This window comes from Lissotriton helveticus, chromosome 5_1, assembly GCF_964261635.1.
Source record: "Lissotriton helveticus chromosome 5_1, aLisHel1.1, whole genome shotgun sequence".
NCBI lineage: Eukaryota > Metazoa > Chordata > Amphibia > Caudata > Salamandridae > Lissotriton > Lissotriton helveticus.
Genome location: NC_136065.1, coordinates 1,937,457,185 through 1,937,471,246, shown reverse-complemented (window position 1 = coordinate 1,937,471,246; position 14,062 = coordinate 1,937,457,185). Strand labels below are relative to the sequence as shown.

Genomic DNA, 14,062 nt, shown 5'->3' with positions numbered 1-14,062 from the left:
CTAAAACACTGTTTAGTGTTGTCAAGGAGCTTGCTGGCTCTAAAACTACGGCCATACTTCCTCCCTTATCCAATGATAAATGTGACGAGCTCGCTCAGTATTTCATCTCCAAGATTGAGAATATCCATCTGGACATTACTGCGCAGGGAGCTGGTAACATCAGTAACACCTCTGCCAACTTGCTCCCCGCTGCTGCCGAAGTGATTCTTCACACTCCGACTTCAGCTTCACTTTTGTCCTGGCCAGACCTTCTCCCCTCTACTCTTTCAGAGATTTTGGGTAAAGTTAAGTCGGGCTCGCCGTTGGACCCGGTACCTGTTTCCATTCTACGATCTTTGGAACCCCCCTGCTTTCTATTATTTGCACCCTGCTAAACCACTCCCTAAATACGGCAACTGTCCCAAGCTGTTGGAAACATGCAATGGTGACACCACTCCTGAAAAAGCCCACCATGGACCCTAATGTTTCTTCAAACTATCGTCCCATCTCTCTGTTGCCTATTTTTTCCAATGTTTTGGAGAGACATATCCACACGCATCTATCTCAGTATGTGGCGCTTAATTTCCTACATCCCTCTCAGTCTGGCTTTCGCCCGGGATTCTCTACGGAGACCACTCTTTTAGGTGTGACAGAAAATCTACGTTTACATCTGGATCGAGGGGAAACTGCTGCACTGATATTGCTCGATCTCAGTGCAGCATTTGATACTATATCACACAGTATACTCATCAGATCCCTCGCACACCTTGGTATTGGTGGCAAGGCTCTGGATTGGTTCTCGTCTTTTCTTAAAGACCGGACTTTACAAAATTTTTCTCACCCTTCCACTTCTAAAGTTTATCTATCCCCACACGGTGTACCCCAGGGTTCCATTCTTAGTCCTCTTTTGTTTAATCTCTATGTCACTCCTTTAGCTTATATTGCTCAAAGAGACGGTTTTAATTTATTTACTTATGCTGATGATTCACAGATTGTTTTTTCCCTATCCCAAACTGACCCTACCTTGCCTTCTCCCCTGGAAATTGGACTTAGCGATATAGCTAACTGGATGAATAGGAATGTCCTTAAATTAAATGGTGGGAAGACTGAGGTTTTGGGCAATAAACCTGACCTTTGGAGTCCGTGTCACTGGCCTTCAGCTATGGGTGCACTGCCAGTTCCGTCTGCGTATGTACGTAACCATGGAGTGATTATTGATAGGGGGCTATCTATGAGGGACCAAGCCAACAGAGTGTCTGCCACCTGTTTCACCATCTTACGGTGGCTTGGAAAAATTTTTGGGATGCTCCCCTCGGACACCCAGAGATCTGTGGTTGACGCCTTGGTGACCTCCAGATTGGACTATGGCAACGTACTCTATCTGGGGTCCACCAAGGCGGTCACCCGCCGTCTCCAATTGGTACAAAATGCGGCCGCGCGACTCCTTTGTGGATGTCGTAAATCTGACCACATTACTGAACGCCTGAGGGAACTTCATTGGCTCCGTGTGGAAAGCCGTATAAAGTTCAAGGCGCTATGCTACATGCACAAGATTAAGATGGGTGTGGCTCCCCTCTATCTTCAGTCGCTTGTTAAGCCCTATTCTCCTTCCCGTTTGCTCCGTTCTTCCTCTCAACACTTATTCTGAGCTGCTAAGTATAGGTTGTCCAGAATGGGGGGCGGTGCATTTGCCAACTTGGGACCCAGACTGTGGAACTCCCTCCCGCTGGCTGTCCGTGCTGAGGTCAATTATGTTTGCTTTCGAAGAGCTGTTAAAACCTGGCTCTTCAACCAGTCGATTCTTACTTTTCTTGGGTGTCAGGTTACTTGTGACAATCAGCGCCGGGAAACCCGCTTGGGTAGCTGTAGCGCTTTACAAACTCAATAAATAAAATAAATGCTTTGAGAGCAACAATGCATAAATGATGCTACAGGCAGCCAAGAACTCTGCTCTGTAGGCTAACATCACCAAATACTAACAAACTATTCAGTGAAGTTCCACGTGCTGGAGCAGGGTGCACTGTAGTACAATAAAGTGCAGTGTGCCCTTACAGAAAGTTCTTTCACATTCTAAAACCAGATTATACAACCATTTTAGGTCAGGCACCTACATGGTTTGACGAACTGGACGCTAAAGTGCCACATGCTAATTAGAAAGCACTTTGTAAACATGCCTTTCGATAAGTCGCAAGGTGCCCTGAAGAGGTAGTCTTCCACGTGCAAGGGCCAGATAGTATGAAGCATTGTGAGCATGCAGAACAATAAAGTGCAAATAGCCCAGATATGCAAGCTTTTTCCACGTACTGCAACAAATTTTCAAAGAAAGTCATTTCGAACTCCTTCCGCATGAGAAGACCAGATGGTCAAACGCATTGTGAGCATGTGGAATATAAAGTGCACAGTGCCATGATATACAAGCTCTTTCCATGTACTTTCACAAAAGATTAACCTGGGTTATGATAGCTAACTTGATATTCCTACAATAGCGCAGAGTGTTTTTGATTGTCTGTCCCCCTCTGGGCATATGCCATGCAGGCGCATTCCAACCTCAGCGAAGACCTTCCCACTCTAAACTAGGTCCACTGGGACAGCTGTAGTGTAGATGTGTGCCAGAGCCTCCTTATCCCGTTTTGCAAAAAAATAGTTCTCAGGTAGAATTGCCTCTGATGGAGCAATGCAGGGCAGCAGCAGACAATGTGCGTTGGCGATTCAGAGTGAAATTGGTACAGCATGCATTGCCCATGGCCAGCTAGAATTTTCTTCCAGTGGGACCTATTTTCAGTTAGGAGCCTGGTCAGCAAAAGGTTCTTTAGGCTTGTCTGCGCAGAGCTGCCTTGAGATATGGTTGGCAAGAAGTGACTTCATGCAATATGGCGGGACCCACTGTGCCCGGGATGTTTCTGATTTGTTCTATGTCCTGCTCCCTTAATATGTGCTTACCTTGCACGTTTACAGTCCTTTTCAGGAGACCTGTTGTTGTGAGTAGTTCTGAAAGGCCCACTGAAGACCGGTTCAATAGGAGTTTGAGGCTGCCCAAACACCTTGGCCAGCTGCTCTTTTGGTCCTGGAAGAACACATTCAGTGCACCTCTCGTGAACTCTTGATCCGCTTTGGACACGCTATGAGAATGCTTAATTACATCTTATTTACACTCCATACCCATTTTCACGAGATTGAACTCTAACCGCATCAATATGCGCTGGGTAGATTTGGGGATATTGAATATATTGATATATCAGCTGCTGTGTGACAGGGCTCTAGTGGCTCAGTGACCATGCCTGGGAAAGGCAGGTGCCCATATATTATAGTTGGTAACAATTTCACCCGCAGTACTCTTCAAATCCCCTCAGCCAAATCGGTTTGTAACTTATGATGTAGTTTGCTAAATGCATATGTTGTCTTTGCAGTTTTGTCTGCCAGAGCCCTGGCCTGCATGGTGAATCTGCCTGCATCTGACAGCCAGACACCCAGGTTGTTGTATTTGCTGGTGGTGTTTTTGCTTGGTGGGCCCAGATGCCAGTCCAGCTGAGGTTTCTTGGGGCTTTGACCGAATACAAGGACCTTGGTTTACGTGGCATTTGCATGTAAGGCGTTCTTATCGTTATATTGAAGGAGTATGTCCAGGGCCCCTTTCATCCGAATTCAAATTTGGTCCAATAGAACCAGGTCATCCGTGTACTGCATAATGGGAAGTCTAGTACGGACTAACTTGGGCGGGAAGATGTTCCCTTTCAGCAGTTCCACATCTAAATCTGCAGTATATAAGTAAAACAAGGTGGGAGCAATAATGCATACCTGCTTTAGCTCCTGGTTTGTATAAGTGATTGCTCTAACGTGGTTCTGGGTGATCTTAGTTCAGACCCATGTATCCGTATACAGAGCTGTGAGTCGGGAGTAATTTTCTGGGTAGCCCCCACGTACAGAGTTTTGACCAAAGGATGTTTAGATCAATGCCGTCAAATGCACCACTGTAATTAACAAAGCAGGCAAAAGGTGGGGGCATTGTTGTTTCAATTGCCTTTGCACCCAGGTAGACAAAAGCAATAATGTTATCCATGATAGAGGAGTTGGCCTGAACCCAGTCTAATGTTATTCTCGTTGATCCAGGCCTCCAGCTCATGGAAGAGCAATTTAACAAAGGCCTCACCATCTATTTCAAATAGGGCCATCGGTCAGCTGGTCGGTGTGGTCTCACTTTTTATGTACTGGATGCAAGATGGAGCATTTCCATGAATCCGAGATGACCAATAGTGACATGCATTCGTGAAACAGCCCATGCATACAAGGGGTCCAGAATTCCTAATCCTCCTTAAAGATGCTCCCAGGTACCGGTTGGCCCAGGCGCACCACCTCTCCGGATGGCCTCTGCAAATGCTTGATGTCTCTTTTTCTGAGACTACCGTTCAATCAATCAAGCATTTGTACAGCGCGCTACATACCAGTGAGGGTCTCAAGGCGTCGTCGGGGGGGGGGTTGGCTGTTACTGATCGAAGAGCCAGGTCTTGAGATGTCTTCTGAAGGCCAGCAGGTCCTGGGTCTGTCGTAGGCTGGTAGAGAGAGCGTTCCAGGTCTTGGTGGCGAGGTAGGAGAAGGATCTGCCGCCGCCAGTGTTTTTCCGATACGAGGAACTGTGGCGAGGGTGGCAGAGCGGACGTTACGGGTGTGGGTGTGGAAGCGGAGTCGGTTGTTGAGGTATGTTGGTCCGGTGTTGTGTAGCGCTTTGTATGCGTGGATGAGGAGTTTGAAGTTGATCCTCCTGTTGACTGGGAGCCAGTGCAGGCCTCTCAGTCAGGTGGGGTGTGATGTGGCTGCGTCAGGGGACATCGAGGATTAGTTGTGCCGAGGCGTTCTGGATTTGTTGTAGTCGTCTCAGGAGCTTGGTGGTTGTTCCTGAGTAGAGGGCGTTTCCGTAGTCGAGTCTGTTGGTGATGAGGGCCTGGGTGACTGTTTTTCTTGTGTCGAGAGGTATCCATTTGAAGATCCTGCGGAGCATTCGGAGGGTGTTGAAGCAGGACGCGGAGACGGCGTTGACTTGCTTGGTCATGGAGAGGGTGGAGTCGAGGATGAACCCCAGGTTGCGTGGTTGGTCGGTGGGTTCCGGGGCTGTGCCTAGCGATGTGGGCCACCAGGAGTCGTCCCAGGCTGATGGGGTGGGTCCGAGGATGAGGACCTCCGTTTTGTCTGAATTCAGCTTCAGTCTGCGGTCCTTCATGCAGTCGGCGACGGCCTTCATTCCTCTGTGGAGGCTGGCTTTAGCAGTGTGGGGGTCTTCGGTGACGGATATGATCAGATATGATCAGCTGGGTGTCGTCGGCGTAGGAGATGATGTTGAGGTTGTGCTGTCGTGCGACGTGGGCAAGAGGTGTCATGTAGATGTTGAACAGCGTTGGGCTATGGGAGGATCCCTGTGGGACGGCGCAGGTGATCTCTGGTTTTTGAGCGGAAGGGTGGGAGGCAGACGCTCTGGGTTCTGCCGGAGAGGAAGGATGTGGTCCAGGTCAGGGCCTTCTCTTAAATTCCGGCGTCGTGGAGTCCCGCTGATAGGGTGCGGTGGCAGACCGTGTCGAAGGCAGCTGACCTGGGATATCCTCCAGGTTTTCCAGGATATTTTCAAGTGCATCTTTGGTGATATCATGGGGTTATGTGTCAACATATCATGGATGTCACTGGGAAGGGTGTGTGTCAGTATAGTAGGACTTTCTCTAGAAAGGCAGTTATGCTCTACTGCATGTCGGTATTCTAGGTTTCACTCTCTGAGCAAGGGATGTGTCAAAATTCTGATAACGTCTCTGGAGCGGGGCAGGGAATCAGTATATGATGCCTGCTGCGGGGCAGGAAGTCTGCTAAGAACTGAAATCTCTGGGAAGATGGGTTATTACTATGCAAGGTCTCCCTCTAAGCAGAAGCGGGGCCACTACTTCTGGGAAAACATTAAGCCGCTAATCTTGGACTCTGTAAAGGTAGCATAATATCATTATCCTGGGTATTCCCTGGGGCAGGAGCTGTGCAACTGTTCTAGGGCTATCTATCAGCAGCAATAAGTCAGAATTCAAGTTCTTTCTCACAGAATGGGGGGGGGGGGCATTATTTTATATCTGTCACTGGGCCAGCAGCGGGTTGATATCGTAGGTCTGCCTGGGCAAGATCTGCTTACAGTATTCAAGGCCACACTGTGGGCAGCGAGGTCCTTATTCCAGGTTTTCTGGGACGGGACTGTCACTTCTGTAGATACTGAGGAAAAAAAAAGGTGGAGTGTCGGAAATATAGATTTCCCCTTAGTAAGGGACTGTCTATTTGATGTCACTTACAGAGTAGGCTATGTATCAGTATTCAAGAACTCAATTTGTATTGTAATTACGAAAGTATAGCGCTGACGCATATACCACTGAGGAAGAACGCTTCAGCAGACTGGTAGCATTCGGTTGGAGGAGTGTGCACTTGAGGTGAGGCTTACGGGGTCGAGGGGGGTAATGTTTAGGAGTAATGCATGACTGACCAGAGTTGTGCTCATATGCCATAGGTCGAGGCGGTTAACAAGGTGAGAAAGAGTGCCTCACAGACACCCCAGCTTTACTCAAATTATGTTATCACTGCGATTGTGTGGAGTGTCTCTATCCTATATGTCCCTTTAGGTAGGGGGCGTGGCAGTACGCTACACCTGTGAATGTGATGTAATTTTTTTTTGGGGGGGGGGGGGGGCTGTGCTTGCAAGTCACTATATAGTCAAGTTGTAATAGTATGCCCGGTGGCTGACATTCTCGTGGGTGGAGGCCGGTTCATCAACATTGCCTCTCTCTTACTGGAAAGCAACGATTTAAGTCTGACCGAGGAGCCTCTTGTTATAACTGTGGTATGGGCGAGGTCCTGCCTTCAATGCAATTGCCATTTTCGGGGAACGGTGGGGGGCTCTCCTTTTCCATTAGTGGGCTCAACTACTCCCCCATTTTACAGCTTAGCTCCCCACCCCTTGCATTTCAGGATGCGCTTTTCACCCCTCGTTTTCGGACATCAACTCAGAGCCCCCTCTCCTATTTACTTTTCCCCTTCCATGACCCTTACCCGCAGCCTCGCACCCCTGGAGAGCAATTTTCGGCGTCGGTGCTGGGCCCTGGCCGGGCAGCGGTGACTGGGTCCGGTTCGATGGGACTGAAGAAGGGGGGGTGGTTCTGCTGGGTCCCCGCTCCCGCCTCTCAGAACAATAGAGCCCGAGTAAAACCGTCTATAGCCGCCACCGAACACTCAGTACTGCGCATGCGCGATTCGGCTGCTCCATGGTCTGTGAAGACTACACCTCCCATGGCTCCCCGCGCTTGCCTGCACTGAAGTAGCGAGGTGAAGGCTGCGCGCCGTTACCACGGAAACGAAGACACAGCGGTGGCCACACCTCCCATCACAGCACGCACGGTGTACCAGGAAACAGAAGAGATGTTTCCGGCAAGTCATCAAAACGTATCACCCAATCAGAGTAAAGGGCCATTTCGGTCCACATGGCTACCCAAACATTTCTAAGGCGTACACGGCCCCTTGCAAATGTAAGTGTGGTAGTCCATTCCGAAGTTACTGAGCGTCCCCAATACAAAGTGATCTTTAGCTAAGACTGCACCTCTACATATGCCATTACAGTGTTTTCTCACCCATCTACATAATCCGACGACCGAGTAACCGACCTCGTTCTAAATTGCAGATATATCTACTGTATCAAATGTGACCGTTTTGCCTCGAAGTGCGTACTGTGATTCAGGAATTATCTCCGTCGTAAGATTACAAGCCACTGCCCCTATCCGACATGGATTCAGAAGGCTCTATTCAGCACTGCGAGCAACCAGTTGCCTTCACGCGAGCCTCTTCAGTTCAGGTCATTCCTTAGACGCGCTACGAATCCGGTTTTTGTTCCAAACACCGCATACCATACCATGAAGTACTTGGCTTCTCTTGACCCGGAAGTGCATATGCTCGTCAAACGCGCATGCGCAGTGAGTGACCAGACGCCCAAGCCAAAGCAGCTCTGCGTAAGCAAGATGTAACATACCAGGCTCGAGAGACTAAAATAATGTAAGAAACCGCGGGAAAAGGATATTATTTGGGAACCTGGCAAACGGTGATGCATTACGACAGTTAAGGTGGATAACCCAATTGATTTCGAATGATAAATAGAGCTTCCATACCTAAGGAGTTGACATCGGACGCAGGGACCGATAAATAATGTAATGTAGGCAAAGAAATTATATAACGAAAGGACCGAAGGGAGGTGGGATAACGTGAGGAATGAGCGGTCGTGGTTATCTAATGTAAGTGGCAATAATGCAAGACAGGGGGGTTGTTAAAGTACTATTTAAAGCATTGTCAAAACCAATACGCCACGCCTTCTGGCTTTGCCAATGCAGAACTATTGGCTTTGTCAATAATTTTTGCTGCTGCTGCTGGTAAAACAAGCATTGGCATAGCCAAATAGGTCTCGCCTTTGGGACCTTATAAGTGTTTCGCTATGCAGCACATTATACATTCCATTACAAGTTTGCATTGCCGAATGAAATGTATCTTTTAGTCATATATAAAGTACATTATGCAAAGTTCCCCGTTGCTTGTGGGTTGGGCAGTATTTGATTGTTGTGGTGTGTTCAGGGTTGAGTGTTAGCAGATGTAGGTGTGATTATAGGTAGGGTAATATATGTTGGTTCTGACTTACGGCACTTGTAAATTGTAAGTAACTGGTTGAAAGGCATGCATTAACTGATCACTGTGTTGTGGAAGGGCTGTAGTTGCTGGATGTCCATTAACCACTACTTATTGGCTAGCACTGTGAACAGGCTGGTGCGGTGGATGGCACTTGGTGGCTTTGGGTTGGAAACCAATGCAGTTTGCCAGCATTTGTCTAAGTCGGGAAGTAGTAGTTACTTGGGCACAGAGTGTATGACGAACAACACTTTTTGGTTGCTGAATCATAAATGGGAGTGACATTTTGCAGTAGATGTTCGGTGTTGCTGGGGTAGTCAGAGTACCGTTTTTGGGATGGGCTTTAGAAGAAGGAGGCTAAACTGCAGTGGTTGTTGGTAGTACTTGTGAAGTGTGTTGGGTAGCTGCTAGACAACCAGTACGTTCAGTGTCTGGTGGCAGCGCTCTGGTTTTGCGCAAATAGCTGCAGTGAAAATCTGTGCACTCACGCTCTTGTCCAGCTCTATCTTGACCTTCTGTGCCGTGCTCTTCTGGATCCTCTTGCTAAAACTTGCGTTCCCTGCAACACGACAGCAGCGTTCTCCTCCCGCAGACAACACATCTGCCCCGCTCTGGGACCAGGGGCGGGTAGTTCGAGACCCGCAGCAAGCACCTTTGTCTCGTCGCTTCCATCCTCAGCCAAAGAAGCAGGAAATCCATTCATATTTCAACTTGATTCAGCACAATGCGCATCTGCAAACTGAGCTGAGCACAGAACTCAGTCGCATATGAAAGCGGTGACTAGGATGCCAGTCTGCGCAACGGTTCTGCAACGTAGCACCCTTCTCTTCCTGCAGCTCTGTTTTCGAGAAGATTGCTTACAATTCAGTTCGGAGCAACGTCACTGTGTCTACCGAGACACTGGTGTCCATAGAAATGCAGTGTGAGAACCAGGAAGCAGAGGGCCAGCCTGCCATAGAAACTGAAGAGGGACTAACAGTTCCAACATTACTGCTTCAAAGTGCTGTTTGCGGCCGAAGACAGTCGACAAAGACTGACGGATTAAGCGCTTTTCGAGTAAACCCGCCAGTATGTTTTTAGTCAGTTTCTTTTACAAAAGACAATATTGATCTTTATAGACGTTCCAGTTAAAGTAGGAAAAAATGCTTTATTGCTACACGTTGTCATATTTTTTACGGATTCTGTAAGGGTATATCAATTGGATGCCTTTCTGCAACATAGTTTTAGATCTCTTTGTGATAGCGTTGTCCACAGTTCAAGACTTACCACTGCATGATGGCCGTTAAAGGTATACCATAACAACCTGGTGTTGTCAGTTTGTAGTTCCGAGCTGGCGGAGACCAGCCATGTTAGAAAGTAGGCGAGAGAGCGACTCTCTATCTGTTAAATCAACAGTAAACAAGATGGACAGAAACCAACAAAACAAGTTTGACGTGGAGAGGAGGCGGCAGCAGATGGAGGGGAGAGAAGAGGGGGCCTGCGCCTGTTTCCCTTGTGGGAGCGAGCAGGGGCACCATTTTTTAAAAAGTTAATTACAAACAGATGGTTTCCATATCTCGCTCCCGCATAGGATTCGCCAAACGTGCACGCGTTGCCATTGAAAGTAATACAAAGCGTGCACGTTTTTGGCAAGAAAAGTGAATCGATTCCTAAAGGTCTCCTCCTAATTAGCGCATGCGCGCTGCGTAGGCGAGACCTAAAAAATGGCTATTTCTTATTCTGATCTCTGTCTACAAAAATACCTATTTATGCATACGCACACACATGCAGTAATGCATCATAATGCAGCGGTGACACAGTGTCATGGCATGTGCACATACACAACATAAGCTGGGCCGCTGTAGCATTATGATAAGTGCATATTCATTATGACCATAGCTGCCAAGTTTTCAAATTGCTTGTGTGACATTTTTCATGGCTTAAGTGCGGGTATGAGTGACATTCAAATTCAAATGTGTAACACTTAGCATGACCTATTCTTGCGAGTAAAAGCAAGCAATGAAGTGCATAAAACACGAAAAATATAAGAAATTACACCCTTTTGAGCAATGAGAAGTTCTAAAAATATTTTGAAAACTGCTGCAAAGCCCTTGAAATGGACTGTAACACTAGCTTTTTATTGAACTCTAAATGTCTGCACAGTTTGTGGCTGTCTTATATTGTATTATACAATTTTAAACAATGTGAGTATTGACAGTTCTTTTAGTCGTAGGCTGTTACTTTGTAGCACTATAATACAGAAGTCAATATTTCCCAGTGCACTAAGCTGGACTCAGTTCTGTTTCTGTCTGATTTCACACAACCTCTCTACAGTGATTGCATTAAACAAAGAGAAATACGATAAAAAGATGTTTGCTTTCACAGTGAACAGCAGATGTGATCCTTGGCAGCCCTTTTGGATTGATGCTCTCCCTGTGTTATTCATAGACCTCTTCTTTTTATGTCATTATGTCCCACTCACCCACTGACCTATATTTATTCAGTAGGTGAGGCAGATGAAATCATTCTGACCTGCCCATATGTGATCCTCAGCAGCCCTGCAGAGACTGATGCACACCATGCTTTGTACATACTCTACATTTTGGTAGCTGTAATGAAACACCTAGTGTCCCACTTTAATCCAAGAAGTACAGCATCCGCTTGTATATACTTACTACAGAGCACAGGTTATTTTCACCCCAGGCGCCACCTCTTCTGCCCCCCCCCCCCTCACTTCTGGGGGAAGACATGCCAAAGAAGTACTCCCAAAAAGAAACATCACCAAATGTGTTCTGCAGTAGGGGACAATGGTAGTCAAGGCTACACCTGTCGGATTCTGGCTTCTTGAAATCACTTGAGCTGGGAGGGCCAAGTTTCAGTTTTTCAAACCTGCGAACACAACATTATAAAACAATCTTTGATTTGTAACAGCATCAGCTAAAATTGCTAAATGGGGCGGGGTGGCTGGGACTCGCTGCCCTAGAAGATGCGCATCCAATGCAGAACTGGTCCACATGCTCTCCTCTTGCCCCATCCTAAAAACAGTAGGCCTAGAAATCCTAGGTTTTTTAGGTGAAGTCCTCAAAGTGAATATACCCCCATCACTTCAGCTTATGTTGTTGGGTGTGGATGAATTAAATATAGGTGTTGGGGTTGATCTAATCTTTCAAGTTATTACATTTTTAAGCTCTGTGTGGCCTCGGCTTGATCCTTCACCCCTGACCTTTCAGCAATGGAAGGGGCGCTTCCTATATGTTTACGATTTAGAAAAAGCAATTAATGAACGAAAGGGCAAGAGGGCTAAAGTTAAAGGGAGAAGGATTTTGGGGCTGTTTTCGATCTGGGTATCTTTGTTTAAATAAATCATAGTTGCTGGGTTTTATGTCCAAGCGGTATTGCTTTAATGCCCGTAATGTATTATTAACCCATGCCGATCTCCTGTTGATTAATTCTATTTATAATCAAACTAATGAAGTTGTCTCTATCTAATGTATTTATGTAACCTTGCTGAGGCAGATTATCTAATAGAAACAAGCATTGCAAATGCAATAGGTCTCGCATTAGAAAAGTTGGAGTTATTGGTCTTGTAAATGACATATTTTATTTATTTGTTGGTTTTTAAAATTGATAAATTGATGGCTTTGTCATTTACAATGCCAATAGTTATAACTTTCGCGAATGTGACACCTATAGCATTTGGAATGCAACATGTTTTGTATTTACGTGACTTAGATGGCAGCTCTGGTCGTTAGGCCACATCTCTAGAGAGCAGGAGAGTGCAGCAGGGGAGAAAAGCACAGCAATGCAATAGGTCTCGCATTAGGAAAGTTTGAGCTATTGGTATTGTAAAGGACACATTTTTTATTTATGTGCTTGTTTTGAAAATAGCAAAATTAATAGCTTTGTTATTTACAATGCCAATAGTTTTATCTTTCGCAAATGTGACACCTATTGTAACACAATATGTGTGGTGAGGGTGAGGGGTTGAGGGTGAGGGGTTGAGGGTGAGTGAGGGGTTGAGGGTGAGTGAGGGTGAGGGGTTGAGGGTGAGGGGTTGAGGGTGAGAGGGTGAGGGTGAGGGTGAGTGAGGGTGAGGGGTTGAGGGTGAGTGAGGGTGAGGGGTTGAGGGTGAGTGAGGGTGAGGGTGAGTGAGGGTGAGGGTGAGGGGTTGAGGGTGAGTGAGGGTGAGGGGTTGAGGGTGAGTGAGAGTGAGGGTGAGTGAGGGGTTGAGGGTGAGGGGTTGAGGGTGAGTGAGGGTGAGGGGTTGAGGGTGAGGGTGAGGGGTTGAGGGTGAGTGAGGGTGAGGGGTTGAGGGTGAGGGGTTGAGGGTGAGGGGTTGAGGGTGAGTGAGGGTGAGTGAGGGTGAGGGTGAGTGAGGGTGAGGGTGAGTGAGGTTGAGGGTGAGTGAGGGTGAGGGTGAGTGAGGTTGAGGGTGAGTGAGGGTGAGGGGTTGAGGGTGAGTGAAGGTGAGGGGTTGAGGGTGAGTGAGGGTGAGTGAGGGTGAGGGGTTGAGGGTGAGTGAGGGGTTGAGGGTGAGTGAGGGTGAGGGGTTGAGGGTGAGTGAGGGTGAGTGAGGGGTTGAGGGTGAGTGAGGGAGGGTGAGGGGTTGAGTGAGGGTGAGTGAGGGGTTGAGGGTGAGTGAGAGTGAGGGGTTGAGGGTGGGTGAGGGGTTGAGGGTGAGTGAGGGGGTGAGGGTGGGTGAGGGTGAGTGAGGGGTTGAGGGTGAGTGAGGGTGAGGGGTTGAGGGTGAGTGAGGGTGAGGGTGAGGGTGAGTGAGGGTGAGTGAGGGTGAGGGTGAGGGGTTGAGGGTGAGTGAGGGGTTGAGGGTGAGTGAGGGTGAGTGAGTGAGGGTGAGTGAGGGTGAGTGAGTGAGGGTGAGTGAGGGGTTGAGGGTGAGTGAGGGTGAGGGTGAGGGTGGATGTGGTGGTGGATGCGGTGGTGGTGGATGTGGAGGTGGTGGTGGATGTGGAGGTGGTGGTGGATGTGGTGGTGGATGTGGTGGATGTGGGGTGATTGCGGCTTGCAAGCTTATTCCGCTCACGTTATGCAGTTTCAAACATGATTGCCATTATTACTCTCAAATTCACTTGGCAGCAAACTGGTGAACTAATTAAAAGAAAGTCGTATTCAGCGTTATGGCCGGTACTTTATTCCAGCAAAGTGGCAAGCCAGTACACACCAATGAGCTAGTAAAGCTAAAAACACACCACATGGCACAATTGCTGGCTGAGCGAGCAGAAGTAAGCCAAACAGCTTTCCCGTAGCTAAGGAGAGCTGAGCTCTTTTTGTAGCAGCACGCATAAGAAAAGTCCCGTATTTTCACCAAAACACTCTCTGATAATGATCAGCCGAATTCAGAAGGCTTCCTGCCCTCATATATTCCCAAGAGAGCAGTAATCTTATAAGGAAATGCTGTCATCACACCTAAAGC

At 47.7% G+C, this 14,062-nt stretch overlaps 2 protein-coding genes across 8 annotated transcripts in view; one reads left to right on the top strand and one right to left on the bottom strand.

Moving 5' to 3' along the window:
• Nucleotides 1-7,342, bottom strand: part of CBX1 (chromobox 1) — a 106,168-nt gene extending 98,826 nt beyond the window's left edge. Inside the window, exon 1 of one of the 4 annotated variants that reach the window (XM_078645555.1) lies at nucleotides 7,039-7,342. The gene's annotated coding sequence lies outside the window, so the exon portion shown is untranslated. The remainder of the gene's footprint in view (nucleotides 1-7,038) is intronic. The other 3 variants (XM_078645556.1, XM_078645554.1, XM_078645557.1) reach the window with 3 other exon arrangements.
• Nucleotides 7,343-7,492: 150 nt separating this feature from the next.
• SNX11 (sorting nexin 11) overlaps nucleotides 7,493-14,062 on the top strand; it is an 88,925-nt gene continuing 82,355 nt past the window's right edge. Inside the window, exon 1 of one of the 4 annotated variants that reach the window (XM_078645561.1) lies at nucleotides 7,493-7,511. The gene's annotated coding sequence lies outside the window, so the exon portion shown is untranslated. Of the gene's footprint in view, nucleotides 7,512-7,932; nucleotides 8,100-8,135; nucleotides 8,268-14,062 lie in introns of those variants that run through there. The other 3 variants (XM_078645558.1, XM_078645559.1, XM_078645560.1) reach the window with 3 other exon arrangements.